Source organism: Schistocerca serialis, chromosome 5, assembly GCF_023864345.2.
Source record: "Schistocerca serialis cubense isolate TAMUIC-IGC-003099 chromosome 5, iqSchSeri2.2, whole genome shotgun sequence".
NCBI classification, from domain to species: Eukaryota; Metazoa; Arthropoda; class Insecta; order Orthoptera; family Acrididae; genus Schistocerca; species Schistocerca serialis.
The window spans coordinates 520239484-520256195 of record NC_064642.1 but is presented as its reverse complement, the minus strand read 5'-3'; the positions used below and the strand labels follow the sequence as shown (position 1 = coordinate 520256195).

The 16712-nt window shown below is 39.9% G+C and overlaps 1 protein-coding gene across 1 annotated transcript in view; it reads left to right on the top strand.

The window, feature by feature from the left end:
- Window positions 1-16712, top strand: part of LOC126481187 (uncharacterized) — a 402240-nt gene that overhangs the window by 108186 nt on the left and 277342 nt on the right. The gene's annotated exons all lie outside the window — the stretch shown is intronic.

Here is a 16712-nt window from a genome sequence, read left to right as displayed (position 1 = left end):
GGTCTTATTCTGGACACAGTTCAATGGCACGGGGTTTGCTGGGAACCTTTGACAGTGATCGTGAGGAAACTGTTGTATGAGCTTACATTTGCTATGGTATACACCAGTGTCAAACAGAACTCTTGTTTTTTTTCCATATCTACCAATAATGGGTGTTTTGGATTCCTAAGTACTGCAGTAACTACAGAATTCTGAGTCAACATATGAACACTTGCTTGGTAAATCAGATGATGACATTGATGTGATGTCATCAGTTGATTGTAGGCACAATGGGGACTATTGTCACTACTACTACTACTACTACTACTACTAAGAAAGCTGACACAAGAATTTATGGTGAATCATAGCCTGTGCTAATGCTGTTACTTCATGAGCTTTGGGAATTTTCAGCACATTGCCCAGATTTGGATCAGATGATGCTAAATCCATCACACTAACTTCTCTGTCAGGCACAAGCCATATAATGATGTCACGGATTAGTGATTCCACATATGATCACCACTGTTTGCAGGAAAAATCACACTAAGTCTTGCGGGTTAGCAGTCCATGCTCCATAGGATAGCTTACATTGCTTAATGAGCCTAGCTGCAACAACATGGGTTTATTGACCTTCATAGTCAGTCAGCAAACCCCATCAGAAAAGTGCCAACTACTTGGGTTCAATAGTGGATGTAGTTTCTACACCAGTTCGTATAATTTGTTATTAGAAAACAATACGACCACACACTGACATTCTCCACCGGTTATTTGACATGCCATGCAATGAAGAACAAATCAATATAAATAGACCTCCCAACTCTCATGTGCCTCATCAAAGCAAGTGAATGGCAAAGGGGAAGTTGATGAACCTGCATCTTCTGGCTGTTGTTTTTGCAGTAGTTGTAACAGCAGTTTCTGCTGTTGCTGTTAAAATTCCCACTACTGTTCATGCTGCTGCTGGAATTTCCACCATTTTTCTTGCTGCTGCTGCTGCTGCTGCTGCTGCTGCTGTTGCTGTAGCAGTCATCGTTACTGTTTTAGCTGCAACTGCTGCCACATCGTAAGAACCTCTGGATCCATACTTCACATTGGAATAGTTTGTAGTGAGAAAGTCCTCAGGTATACTTTTTTATCCTACTCTGCATAAGTAGAATACAGTTCCATCACCACTCACACAGGCATTAATTAACACCAGAGACTGGTGCAACAAACAAGTGGTTCCTGTGGTTGATAATGGTGGAGTTCACAAAGTGAACAGCTAGCCAATAACAAAGTCCAGATTTTAATGAAATCATCGCTAAGTGCGTACGAGAAGTCCAGAAAGCAACTGAAATTAAAAATACAAACAGGCGAAGTCAATAACTGCACTCTTAATAGCATGTATTGAAGCCTTCACAGAATAACAAGAAGTGACAAGTGTGGGGCTGTGGTATTTAAAGGCACCCTTGCATCATTGATAGCCAGCACTTGATGATACACCTGCAGCTGTGGCAGAACCCCCCCCCCCCCCTCTCTCTCTCTCTCTCTCTCTCTCTCTCTCTCTCTCTCTCTCTCTCTCTCTCTCTCTCTCTCTCTCTCCCTCTCCCTCTCCCTCCCCCCCCCTCCCCCCTCCCCCTCCCCCTCCCCCTCCCTCCCTGGTGTGGACAGAATATGAAGCCCAAGTATCTCTTACCTGATACTGAGATTGGGCAGAGAATTCGAATCGCTGTAGGATACTCAAGTCACAATTTGTTGTATCAAAATATTCTCAACCAAGCAGGCACTCTTTCTTTACCAATGACATTTTTCTGTTGCTTATCTTGTAGTTTAATTATTTTCAATAATAACCTCAAATAACAACAAGAGAAAATGATCACAATGCTGCCAGGAGAATTTTGACTGAAGCACAACAAACTGACAGCAAACTTATTATTGTCATTTTTATACAAAATGTTCCCAATTGTAGTGTTTTTAGTTTATCTTGCAATTAATAAATTATTATCAATAGAGTATCAAAAGTGAAAAAGTGACCGTTGTTGTGCATTTACTTTGGGAAATTCAGTGTCCTTGATGACACAGTTGTGGACTCTTGAGGATTCACTTCACAACCTGTCCTAATATTCAGACTTAATGTATTTATGATTGAAAATGTCAGTATAGTAAATGTGAAAAATTGCTTCATTCCAAGATGATTTGGGTTTCCTTTAAGGTGATCAGGTTGTGCATAATTCGTCACAGTTTCAGTATATCCACCATATCAACTTTGTAAGTCTGTTAGAGGAACAAATCTCACGATTATTTTCTTTTATGTAATGATTTTGACCTTTGCTGTGTACTGTTCTTGTAACGGTATCTGAAATGCTAATATGTAGATATTAGTGAAGTGATTATGACAGTGAAAGTGAAACAGACACACTGGCATTTTGTGGTTAATGTACCATATTTGGTGTTAGTTATTTCAGGGAAAACACAAAGGTTCTTTGTAAATTTCCTGGTAATATTAGTGGGGATTGTATCTTGACAGCTGTAGGCTGGAAGACTCGAGGGATTGGGGCAGGTTGTAGAGGAGAGTTTGTGAAATATTCTGAATGCCTTATCTGAAAATATATCTTGACCAGTTAGTCAGAGAACTGGCTCCTGAGGGCAACATCTTACACCTGCTAACTACAAACATGCTCAAACTTTTGACGCAATTCATGGAGAGCAGGGCATCATTGGCTATGAGGCTGTTATAGTATCACTGTCTAATGGCCGAGTGCACCAATCTCAATTAATAGTTAACCACGGTTAAGTCGATATATAATCCTGTTCAGTGCAATATTCTGGTGCACCAACATCAATCTAAGTTAAACGAGGGAATGGACCGCGGTTATATTTAACCAGGGCTCTTTCCCGGTTTTCTCGACATAACCGCGGTTTTAGAAGCATACGCTATTAAGATGGGAGCGCGTTTTGATGTTATGGATGGCATTGAGGAAGATTTGTTATACCTTGACCATTTAAATCGTGTTGGACTGATTGTGGAAAGGGGAAACCCTTTTGAAGATTATGGTGACAGGAAGTTTGAAGAGAGATTTCGTCTGTCAAAAGAAACAGTGTGGTGGTTATTAAATCAAATTAATGATAGGTTAGCATTTCTTACTGATCGGAATAACCCTGTTTCTCCGATAAACAGACTTTTGATTACTTTAAGGGCATATGCAACAGGTGCATTCAACATTCTTATTGGGGACAACAGTAATGTACATCGTACAACAGCACAACGAATCATCAGTGATGTATCAGACATAATAGCATCCATGTCTCTTTGCTTTATAAAATTTCCTACAAGAGAAGAAGTGCGCTCTGTGATGTATGGTTTTAGTCAATTGGACCGATTTCCTGGCGTTCTTGGTACCTTGGATTGTACCCATATAAGAATTGAGTCTCCTGGAGGACATAATGCAGAACTTTTCCGCAATAGGAAATCATATTTTTCCTTTAACTGTCAAACCATTAGTGATCACAATTTGTTAATAAGAGATATTGTCGCACGATGGCCGGGCTCTGTGCGTGACAGTACCATATTTCTCAACTGTGCTCGCAGAGCTCAATTTGAAAACGGAGAAATACCACAAGGTCACTTATTGGGAGATAGTGGTTATGCATGTAGATCCTACTTGTTAACTCCACTTTTAAATCCGTAAAATGAAGCAGAGCATCGATATAACAGGTCTCATATTAAAACTAGAAACACTGTTGGGAGAAAATATGGTATGTGGAAGAGAAGACTTCCCATATTATCTGTAGGAATAAGATGTAATCTACAGAAAGCAGTGTTAATAATTGTGGGTACTGCTGTCTTACATAATACTGCGAGGAGTACAAGCAGTGAAGAACTACCAGACGATCCAGAAATTTCTTGACTTTTAAATCAGTTACGTGATGAAAGATGCCACAACATTGAAGATAACGAACCCTTGCTATCTGGACAGCAGATGTATCATGATGATACATTAACTGGAAGAACAGTTCGCCGTGCTATAATTAATGAACATTTCCGATAAGCTAACATAAATTCAGACATTGTTCATAATGAAAAATTGTTATTATAGTTATGGGATTTCGCCGTATTTTCAATTTTTCAGATTATTTCAGCATGTAATCTATTTTGTTTCTGCTGTCTAGCGAACATAAAAGTACTCACTGAACTGGGTGTGTGATGCGAAATTTGAGTTTCTGGCGTGCCAGGGATAGGATGTTCTGCCTACAGACAATTACCCAGCTGCTGCTTTTCTGAGATATTTTTTTTTAGTGTGGAACTGTTGATAATTCACTATTAAAGATACATTTGTTGCATCACATTGGTTGTGAAAGCAATACAGTACTCATACCAAACGAAAGCGCTGGCAAGTCGATAGACACACAAACAAGGACGAGTATACACTCGCGCGCGCACACACACACACACACACACACACACACACACACACACACACACACACACACACACACACACACATATCCATCCACACATATACAGACACAAGCAGACATATTCAAAGGCAAAGAGTTTGGGCAGAGATGTCAGTCGAGGTGGAAGTGTAGAGGCAAAGATGTTGTTGAATGACAGGTGAGGTATGAGTGGCGGCAACTTGAAATTAGCGGAGATTAAAGCCTGGTGGATAACGGGAAGAGAGGATATATTGAAGAGCAAGTTCCCATCTCCGGAGTTCGGATAGGTTGGTGTTAGTGGGAAGTATCCTGATAACCCGGACGGTGTAACACTGTGCCAAGATGTGCTGGCCGTGCACCAAGGTATGTTTAGCCACAGGATGATCCTCATTACCAACAAACACTGTCTGCCTGTGTCCATTCATGCGAATTGACAGTTTGTTGCTGGTCATTCCCACATAGAATGCGTCACAGTGTAGGCGGGTCAGTTGTTAAATCACGTGGGTGCTTTCACACGTGGCTCTGCCTTTAATCATGTACACCTTCCGGGTTACAGGACTGGGGTAGGTGGTGGTGGGAGGGTGCATGGGACAGGTTTTACACCGGGGGCAGTTACAAGGGTAGGAGCCAGAGGGTAGGGAAGGTGGTTTGGGGATTTCATAGGGATGAACTAAGAGGTTACGAAGGTTAGGTGGACGGCGGAAAGACACTCTTGGTGGAGTGGGGAGGATTTCATGAAGGATGGATCTCATTTCAGGGCAGGATTTGAGGAAGTCGTATCCCTGCTGGAGAGCCACATTCAGAGTCTGATCCAGTCCCGTAAAGTATCCTGTCGCAAGTGGGGCACTTTTGTGGTTCTTCTGTGGGAGTTTCTGGGTTTGAGAGGATGAGGAAGTGGCTCTGGTTATTTGCTTCTGTGCCAGGTCGGGAAGGTAGTTGCGGGGTGCGAAAGCTGTTGTCAGGTTATTGGTGTAATGGTTCAGGGATTCCGGACTAGAGCAGATTCGTTTGCCATGAAGACCTAGGCTGTAGGGAAGGGACCGTTTGATGTGGAATGGGTGGCAGCTGTCATAATGGAGGTACTGTTGCTTGTTGGTGGGTTTGATGTGGAAGGACGTGTGAAGCTGGCCATTGGACAGGTGGAGGTCAACGTCAAGGAAAGTGGCATGGGATTTGGAGTAGGACCAGGTGAATCTGATGGAACCAAAGTAGTTGAGGTTGGAGAGGAAATTCTGGAGTTGTTCTTCACTGTGAGTCCAGATCATGAAGTTGTCATCAATAAATCTGTACCAAACTTTGGGTTGGCAGGCCTGGGTAACCAAGAAGGCTTCCTCTAAGCGACCCATGAATAGGTTGGTGTACGAGGGGGCCATCCTGGTACCCATGGCTGTTCCCTTTAATTGTTGGTATGTCTGGCCTTCAAAAGTGAAGAAGTTGTGGGTCAGGATGAAGCTGGCTAAGGTAATGAGGAAAGAGGTTTTAGGTAGAGTGGCAGGTGATCGGCGTGAAAGGAAGTGCTCCATCGCAGCGAGGCCCTGGACGTACGGGATATTTGTGTATAAGGAAGTGGCATCAATGGTTACAAGGATGGTTTCCGGGGGTAACAGATTGGGTAAGGATTCCAGGCGTTCGAGAAAGTGGTTGGTGTCTTTGATGAAGGATTGGAGACTGCATGTAATGGGTTGAAGGTGTTGATCTACGTAGGCAGAGATACGTTGTGTGGGGGCTTGGTAACCAGCTACAATGGGGCGGCCGGGATGTTTGGGTTTGTGAATTTTAGGAAGAAGGTAGAAGGTAGGGGTGCTGGGTGTTGGTGGGGTCAGGAGGTTGATGGAGTCAGGTGAAAGGTTTTGTAGGGGGCCTAAGGTTCTGAGGATTCCCTGAAGCTCCGCCTGGACATCAGGAATGGGATTACCTCGGCAAACTTTGTATGTGGTGTTGTCTGAAAGCTGGCGCAGTCCCTCAGCCACATACTCCCGACGATCAAGTACCACGGCCGTGGAACCCTTGTCTGCCGGAAGAATGACAATGGATCGGTCAGCCTTCAGATCACGGATAGCCTGGGCTTCAGCAGTGGTGATGTTGGGAGTAGGATTAAGGTTTTTTAAGAAGGATTGAGAGGCAAGGCTGGAAGTCAGAAATTTCTGGAGGGTTTGGAGAGGTTGATTTTGAGGAAGAGGAGGTGGGTCCCGCTGTGACAGAGGACGGAACTGTTCCAGGCAGGGTTCAATTTGGGTAGTGTCTTGGGGAGTTGGATCATTAGGAGTAGGATTAGGATCATTTTTCTTCGTGGCAAAGTGATATTTCCAGCAGAGAGTACAAATGTAGGACAGTAAATCTTTGACGAGGGCTGTTTGGTTCAATCTGGGAGTGGGGCTGAAGGTGAGGCCTTTGGATAGGACAGAGGTTTCGGATTGGGAGAGAGGTTTGGAGGAAAGGTTAACTACTGAATTAGGGTGTTGTGGTTCCAGATTGTGTTGATTGGAATTTTGAGGTTTTGGAGGGAGTGGAGCTGGAAGTGGGAGATTGAGTAGATGGGAGAGACTGGGTTTGTGTGCAATGAGAGGAGGTTGAGGTTTGCTGGAAAGTTTGTGAAGGGTGAGTGAGTTGCCTTTCCGCAGGTGGGAAACCAGGAGATTGGATAGTTTTTTGAGGTGAAGGGTGGCGTGCTGTTCTAATTTGGGGTTGGCCTGTAGGAGGATGCTCTGAACAACCGGTGTGGATGTGGGAAAGGAAAGATTGAGGACTTTTATTAAGGATAGGAGTTGACGGGTGTGTTCATTGGCTGAGTTGATGTGTAGGAGAAGGATTAGGTGGGTGAGGGCAACGGATTGTTCAGTTTGGAACTGGTATAGGGACTGATGGAAAGAAGGGTTGCAGCCAGAGATGGAAACTGTAAGTGTGAGGCCTTTGGGGGTAATGCCAAATGTCAGACAAGCCTGAGAAAATAAAATATGCGAGCGTAATCTGGCTAGAGTGAAGGCATGTTTGCGGAGGGAATGTAAATAAAACTTAATGGGGTTGTTGTGGGGAGGTTGTGAGGGTGACATGGTATTAGAAGGTGGAAAGTGTAACATGAGGCTAAAATGAAAATGAAAATAAAAATATATGGGGAGAGATAAAGGTGAACTAGAAAGTAACTGGAGATCTGTTGTGAAAAAAGGCGAAAAAGTGTTGGTTAAAGCTGGGCTATGTTGATCCTGTGGTGAACTTGGGTTGGTAGACAATGATGTGCACAAAGGTTAGGTGGTTGTGTTGTCGCCAAAACACGTTAAAGGATGGAGAAATTCGGGAAAATTTCGAAAAAACTGTGTGTAAATGTATTAAAAGGAGTGGTTTTGTGGTGGCAGATTATGAAAATGAGGCTAACAATTGTCTGGCCAAGAAATAATGACGTTAAAACCTGTGGGAAGCGGCTAAAAATTATCAGTGATGTGGGAAAAACGGAAATGGAAATAAAGGAAAGTTATCAGAACTAGCCGAAATTTTTCCCTCGTGGAATGTTTCCCTCTATTATATTCAATACAGTACTCTGTTATTTATATACATGTTCAGTTTCTGGGTATGTACTTAAATTTGAGAACAAATGACTCCATTACATTTAGAGAGTGTGAGATGAATAGCGAGTGGAATAAAATATAATGGATATTTCTGTATTATGTTCACTAAAGATCCTAAATATCTCTTAAATTTTCTACTGTAACAGCAAATATGTGAATGTCCAACAGTTTTGCAATATTAAGAGCACATTCTTTATTAGTAGAACCTTTCAGTTTAGAGATTATTTTACTGCACTTCTGCTCAGTATTAATGCAGTCTTATCACCTAGATTAGCCTAAACTTGTGAATATGCAGTAAACACATAGGCACAAAATAAATAATCATTTGTGTAATAACATAAAATGTCAGTTTGGGATTGTTTATTTGTTAAATTGTTTCCATATTAATCACTACTCTTTGTTTACAATATGATTTTCTTCAAACATAAGTGTGTGTGGCTATAAGGTTGTGCAAAGTATTGAATTACATTGTTAATTCTAGTCAGTCATGCGTGTAGCAGCACTTTACACAATATTATGTACAACTGTATAGTATTAAAGAAATACATGAAATTGAAGAAAAATTTGTGTTTAGAAATTGCCACCAAAAACAAGTTCTCATTGCTACAAAAGGCAATGGAATTTTGTCAGAAATGTCTAATACTTTGGGGATCAGTGCAAGAGCAATAATTAGTTAAGGAGTGTGCTACTTCGGAAGATATGAAAGCAGAACCGTAATGCTGTGGGTTGACGGTACGAAGTGTCATACTTTAAGTTATTACTGAGGAAAACTCACTCTGTCACTGATATTGATGCAGTTTTTTCACATATTTAATGCTCACCTTTACACAAGGGAATTCCTTGTCATTGCATAGTGCCACTGAAAAATGCCTCACTGCAAATACAGTTGTGGCAGAAGTTATGGGTTGCCATCATAAACATTAGCAGGTGCAGAGTATTGCTAAGAAAGCCACACATGCTATGATTACTATTGCAGAAAACAGTGACCCATCATAGGAATGCATTACTGAAAATATCTTGCTACAAATTTTGTTGTGATAAAAGTTATGGACTGACATTATAAACATTAACATGTGCAGAGTATTGCTAGAAAAGCCACACAATGCTAATCTCACTACTGTCCACATTAGCAATGTATTACTCAATAATGCCTCTCTACAAATACTGTTATGATAAATGTTATATGTTTCCACCACACACATTACCTTTGGTGTGGCTAGGAAAGCCACATATGCTATGCTTACTTTTGCAGAAAAGAGAACCCACCACAGCAATGTATTTCTCAAAATGCCTCACTTCAAATTGTATTGTCATAAAAGATATGGGTTCTCATTATAAACATTACCAGGTGCAGAGTATTGCTAGGAAAATGGCATGCACAAAGTTATGATTTGAAGCACTTTCCCTCATAATTTAATATGTTAGGATATTTCTGGTACAAATAATGCAAAACATGATAACATTGGGCCTCATGTATATAACTGTTGCAGTACATATGTTCATTCCAAAGTTAGAGTAACAAGGATGCTTTATTACTATTATTTTGTTTCATTAACAGTCTGCCTCATTGTTAAGTCATTTAAGTAGAAATTGGCACCTGATGTTATGGCTGCAGGCCTGCAACTGACATGTAGCTTTCTTGTGTAAACTGCAGTGTTGCTAATCTGTTTTTATATATGAAGTAATTCTAATTTTAAGTGATTGGATGAAACTTAGTCCAGACCAAGCAAGCTGTAAGCAGGTATTAGACAGACAACAACTAGGATAGTAGCAGTATCACTAACAGGACAAACACAGAGAAACAATTTGAACTGTGAGACAACTTTAATACAATAGATAGAATACAACACAGCACAAAAAATTACAAAAATTCACTGTCACAGGAAAAAAAGTCACGTGTCACTGGCATTTTTCTTCTTCCAGTATTTTAGTTTTTCTTTCATGGCCAGAATCTTTAAATTTTTAATCCTCAGCTCCTTCTTGTGCTCTGCCTTCATCATGTGTTATTGGGCCTCCAGTAGTTCCACTCTCTTCTTGCACACATTTTAGATTACTGTTCCCGAAACCGATGGCCTTGGTTTTGCAGGCATCCTGCGATGATGCCATGTATTTTTCGGCATGCAAATGTTTTCATTGGGTTGATCAGGAGACTGTGAAACAGATTGCAGCTGGGTGACATCCACCAGAACATTCTTTGGAGTCTCTTTACTTTGTATTACGACAGGTGTGTGGGAAGTGCTAGGTTGTGTGCACTCTGCTAACTCTACAGCTGAAGCAGGCGGTGTGTTCTCACTGCACTGCACTGCACTCAATGTTGACGACATCCACAATCATGCTAAACTGTGCATCGGAATCGTATGCATTTGTTAACGGTTTCATTGAGGAACCAACAATTTCTAATAGTTTAGCCCAATCATGGATCTTCGTTTTTTGGGTAGGCTTCACCCCACCTGTTTTATACACTTCCACCTCATCTTCTGCAAGGTCTTTTGAAGTCTTCTTTTCATGTTTTCATAACAGGTTTTCAGCCTGTCACAGGATCTTTTTGTCACACCTGAAATTAAATAAATGTTGTAGTTTGTAGTACCATAAAATAATTCTTATATTATTTACATTCATAAGTCCATTTTGCATTCTGAGGCTCTTAACTTATAACTGCAATAAAAAATCTAAGGTCTGTATATGGCTTTTGTTTACATATCAGTTCATTAAAAAGAAAGTGGTATAGGCATATATGAAGAATACGGCACAGGGCTAAGTGAGAAACGTATGTTCACAATTTTCGACATAAAAGCTTCCGTTAGTCACATAATATTTAGTTAACAGTAGCACGGCATTGGATTTTAAATTTAAAACTAACAAAACAATTCCAACCGTAAACGTACATAGTCCTATCACGTATTTCAGTGGTACGCCAATAACACTTTCAAATTTCAAACTAAAAGCCAGTGTGTGCTATATCCTACGCTTACGATGAACCTAGAAAAGTTATTCATTTATGAGTAAACTTACCAGGAGTAGAATTAAATTGCGCCTCCACATGGGTCCACATTGCCTGTTTTTCTTTTAAGCTACAGCCGTCGGTTTTCTTATTTTCAAGAACAGATGCATTAGCACCCACCAGTTCAAGAAGTACATCTATCTCGTACTTCGAGAAATTTGGTGTTCTTCTTTTATTCTCCAAAAAAGAAACCAACAGATCAGAAATAGGTACCGAGGTACGTACGCACACTTCTGCTTGTCGATGGAAAAAACAGCAAAGATATAATGTGGCACCAGCGATTATCTATGCAATTTCATGTTTACTAACATCTTTGCGTCGCCAGGGCACGTTCCATTGCAATGTAGAGAATTTACCGCGGTCAAATGCACAGTTAGCTGACGACGGTTTGCTGACCAGCGATTAACGTTGGTGCACTGTAGAAACATTTTAAACGCGATTTACTTTTAACCATGATCGCGGGACCTTGGTTATCATGCTTTTTGACCGACGTTGGTGCAATCGGCCATAAGGATGTAAATATCTTTTTTTACAAATGGAAGGAAGACATTTTTGCGTAGTATGTGTAATAAAATTTCAGATTCCCTGTGCAGTTAGTATCAACCATTCATCTCAGAGACTCAAAATGTTGAGTATAAACAACAAATTTCAAGGGGATTGTTCAATGTACCATAGATAATGTTTGTTGCAAAGTTGTGAGGAATGAGAAAGACATGCTGTTGTTCAGTAGCCATATGAGTTGGTCTAAAGGAAAAAGGAGAGCTTCAAAACTAGGGACAAATGTAACCAAACGCTCTTTTGCAAAATAAAGAAAAAAAAAAGCCAAAATTAGCATAAGAAAAGTCATGCATGAAGCCTTCAGTTAATATGAAAGTTAAGTTTTAAGTCCCAGTCTAGCAAAAATGAAATCAGTAAATGGATTTGAGTCATATGTCCAGACACTCAGGGACCATGATAGCATTGAAACAGAGGATGACAGAGTGGCCAATTTATCAAATTCCTTTTTCCAAAATTGTTTCATGGAGCAAGATTGTACTGTGATTCCTCTTTGTTACGTGAACACCAAAATGACATGCATGAAAATAAGTGGTGCTAGATAGAGAATCACAAAAAATTGTCAGACAGATGAAATGTGATTGGTTTTGATGACACACGCACGCACCTGTATGCCCATATTACTGATATTTATCTGTTCAAGGATTTTGGAACCTGTTTTATGCGTTTGTATAGTAATGTTTGTAGCAACCAATAATCTCTTCTGTAGAAATCAGCACAGATTCCACAAACAATAATTGTGTGTGATCTAGTCGTCTGAGATTCAGAAGGAAATAGATACTGACGTCCAGGCAGTGATGCTGTCTTCCTGACTTCCAGAAGGTGTTTGACTGTTTCGCATTGTCACCTAATGAAACAAAGCACCAATCTGTAGAATATTAGACCACCTTTGTTGCTGGGTGAGAAAGTTCCTAGCAAATACAACACAACATTTCATACTTAATGCAGTAAAATTTTCGGGTATGAAGGTAACTTTAGATGTATCCCATAGGAGAACATGACAATTACTCATCACATTACATGTAAATAATGTAGTAAGTAGTGTATGAAGCTCCATAAGGCTGTCGATGAATAATGCTGTTGTATATAAACAAACCGTAACAGTACAGAATTATAGTTAAACACAGGGAGACCTGTGGAGGATCGACACTTGGGGCAACGATTGGTAGCTGACCCTTAAAACAAACAAATATAATGTTTTGTGAATATATTGGTAGGAGGACCCATTACTGTATGTATACATGATGTGAAATTATGCATATAGAGGAATTAAAGTGGAATGATTTACAAGCTCATTACCCCTCTGACTGTGCAAGATACTGCTGTATTTTTGCCAAGGCTGAAAACTCCCCTTTGCATGACAAGTTGTATGTGCCTACTGAGTCATGGTACAGGCACTCCTGGCAGTGACTACTATACCAAGCAAGTTGTTGCTCTGGTAGAGTGGCACCCATGGGGAGAGCCTCTGGTCTGAGTGGGTGGGACTATGGCAGATGGTCTGTAATGATGGCTGGAAGAGAGTCCCACTCAGTTGCCACCGTGCTGTTGAGAGATATATTCTTCTACGCCTACTCGGCTGACTAATGCTCCCACAAAGCACAATTCGGCCAATGTTTGGAGACACAGGGTATGAGCAACAGAATTATTTGATCATATTTCCTTCCAGATACACACCCCAGTTCCCCCATCCAAACAAGAGATAAATCTCCACAAGGAGAATAACAATAAAAAGAAGAAACCAGATAAGAAAAAAATCCAATTGTGAAGGTGAATTCAGTGGCACAAGCTGCTACACTTCCCCTCCCCATGTCCTTCCATACACTGGCGTTGAAATGGTGTTAAAATTATGCATGGTGATGTAGTTATCATACCACTCATTGTGCAAACAGAAGCCAAAATATGAAAGAAAGAAAGAGAATGCATCCTATTAGTAATTTAAAGCTCTTTGAGAGGTCTCTAAGCTTGGATTATTGCACTTTAATTAATGGTATCGTGGAGCTCTCTGTCAGCAGCAAATTGCAGCATTTAGAGCAATGCTCAACAAGAAAAATAGTTAGGCACTGAATCGTCTATGCTTTTCTTCATTAGAGGTCAAGATTTTAAAATAGTTCACAGCAACACTCGCTTCTTCAACAACTTCAATGAATTCTACTGTATCGTTGAGATATTTTCCAAGGTACTCGTTACTTTTAAACCATGAGTTCCACCTGGTGATGACAGGAATAGGGAAAAGTTGAGCTTTTGTGTGTTGACTTTCATATTTTTTATTTAAGAATTGAATATATGCATGCTTTCTCTTTTGGGTATTAAAGGAGATGTGTTTTGCCTGCACAACACAATCACAAAGTTCCACAGCCCACACAGTGCCCACCAGATTTAATTTATGAATCTAGCACTGTGTTCATACTAACACTTTTGGAATTAAATCTGGAATTGCGTCTGGAATTGTATAACAGACTGAATGTGAAGTTATAGAAACTATGTTTCAGTACTGAATTTAAAGTTTCTGAATTACACTTATAATTGCTTGTGAACTTTCTGTAGAATTTGAATTTTCAATATCTTTCACTCGCCCAGAAAACAATTTCTGAACTGTTCCATCACCACAACTAAGTACGTTTATCAGAACCACAAACACACACTGCTTTTTTCTGGCCATCATTTCGTCACAAAAAACTGAAACTCTCTCATCTTTAACAGCTTCTTTTGATCTTTCCTTCTCCTCTATGATGATTCGAGGCACAGAACCTACCCACAGTCTTCCAGCTGAAACCAAGTTTCCAGCACCTTAAAAATGTCAATAAACATGATATTAGAGTGCTATTTAACACCATTTAAGGAATTAAATTATTAATTTCCATGTCTTTGAAATGAATAATGTACCCAGCATAAGCCTAAATATCATTGAACTGAAAAAAGAGCATAACCACATGGCTACTAATTTTCCACGGGGTACTGAAATCTGTCTGAAATGCAACTGCCTATGTTCAGTTGTCATTTGTGCCGCACACATTGCGTCTGCGATTGCTTTTGTGTTCAATGATTTCAGTTCACTAGTTCTCATATTTTGCCATGCTTAATATTATAATGATAATTAACGTACAGTGTACTGAAAGCATATTCAATTTTATTCCAGTCCCCACGTAAATGAAGTAAGTGATATCATGAAAAAATATGGGTTTTGCTTCAATGGTGGGGCTTCTGATTGCCTACATAGGAACCATGCGGCAATCACGCACCATCGTGGCCGACTCGTGCACACGTAAATAGAGGGTTGCCAGCTTTGGTACATCATCCCAAAATTTCATGCTGTAAACATTATAAAATCCTTATGCGTGACAGTTTGGTTAGGTTGAGAATGTCACTCTATTTCTACATTTTAAAATTACTGCCGTGTGACAGTTTGTAGAACAGAAAGTCTAAATATTGCTGATTCACAAGGTGTCTGCTTCATTCTTGTCATAAAAGTAAGAAACATTTTGAGGTGAGATGGTGGGTTCTAAGCAAGCATGAAGGAATTATTTTCCTTCCCTGAAATATTTCCTTACATAAAACCATGTCCTTCTATTTTTAATAACATAAGGAAGATTGCTGATCTGAAGCCCAGCAATGAAACCAGCACCGATATAAGTTAAACTCAACAATGTGCAATGTGCAATGTCCTATTGCACAAACCTGATTTATACCTGTTCATCCATCTCTCAGCTTTAGGTGATCAGCTTTTTCCAATGGAATGTTAGCTACAATGAAAGCTGCAGTTGTTGATAAAATGAATTTTTCCTTTTCGGTTTTCACTCGTTTTGCCATTACACTGACGTCTGCGAGAATAACTTGTCTTTTGAAATCTGACCTCGTTAATCGTTACTGCCACCTTCTTGTTCTTCTTATGGGAAAAACTGTTATTAATATGTTCTAGGAATGTGTCCTTTCTGTGTCACTCAATTCACACATTGCAGTATTTGCACCTAAGTATCTTTCTAATTTTGTCAAACACGTAAAATCCTTCTGATGGAAATTATTTTTCTTGAGCAAAAACTGTCACCACTATAGTGATAAACTGCAGCACAAAAAATTTAAAAAAAAAATCTGAATGCACTGATGGGATGAGCAACAGTTTCAAACACACAATGCAAGGCCAGATCAAAAAATGCACTGGACATTGTTGAATGTCTTTCTGCCTTGCACAGGAAATGAAGTTAGCAGGACTTGATACAATATAAGGTACTGATATACAATGAAGTGGTGAAGAATCGATTGTCCTTGATATTTGGATTTTATTGTCATAACTCGAATTGAGTTACCACCATTAACTTCAAATGATGTGATTCCATGCAGTTCTGTCGATTATTGTGCGATTTTGCGTAAAGGTAAATGGTTTCGCATTCAGAGCAGAATTTGTAAAAATTTTGTGATTTCGCGCTTTGTGAAAAACACATGCCTCTTCATATAATGCCCTTTTCAATAAATAGCACTCTTGCCCTTGGCCATTACACATCACAATGATCTGATATAATCTACAGTCAGATGCTAAATCATCTATCTGTGGATTATTGACACCAAACTTTTACTGACTTTAATCACATCTGGTGTGAGGGGACAGTACCCAACCCAATGGAGGGAAATCATGACTGTCACAGTCTTGAGTCTGGGTAGAAATATGTATGAGATGGACAGTTGAAGATGCCCTCACTGACATGGATATTCTGTCTAAATTGGTCAGACAGACGGTGAACCAGCAGCTTTGTTGGCTTCTTAAGACAAGAGTCGTGTTTTCTTATTTCCATTGTGGATTTATAGTGGATGTCAGATGAATGTTTGCCCTCACCAACATCTCATCATAATCTTTCTTAAAAAAGGGTCAGTGACACCTCATGCTGTTATCACATTCCTACTGCAATACAAAAATGTTGTAATCAGTCAACAGAAGGGCAGAGTTATCAATGCTTGCTGTCATATTTTTGTTAATATTTCAGTACTGATAAAGTCTTTTATCTTAGGTTATTTGGTGGTACTACTGTATATGGTGTGTGTGGTCTTTCTGCATGTACCATCTTTTGGTTTCCTGGTTGACAAAACACCACCCACTGATTGTTTAAATTTGCATGCACTGTGATCTCTTGTTTCATTTGTACCTTTTACCTCTCAAAATATCAGCAGTTGTCAAGGATGCTACCCAGTTGCATTTGTGTAAGTCATTTCAAAAT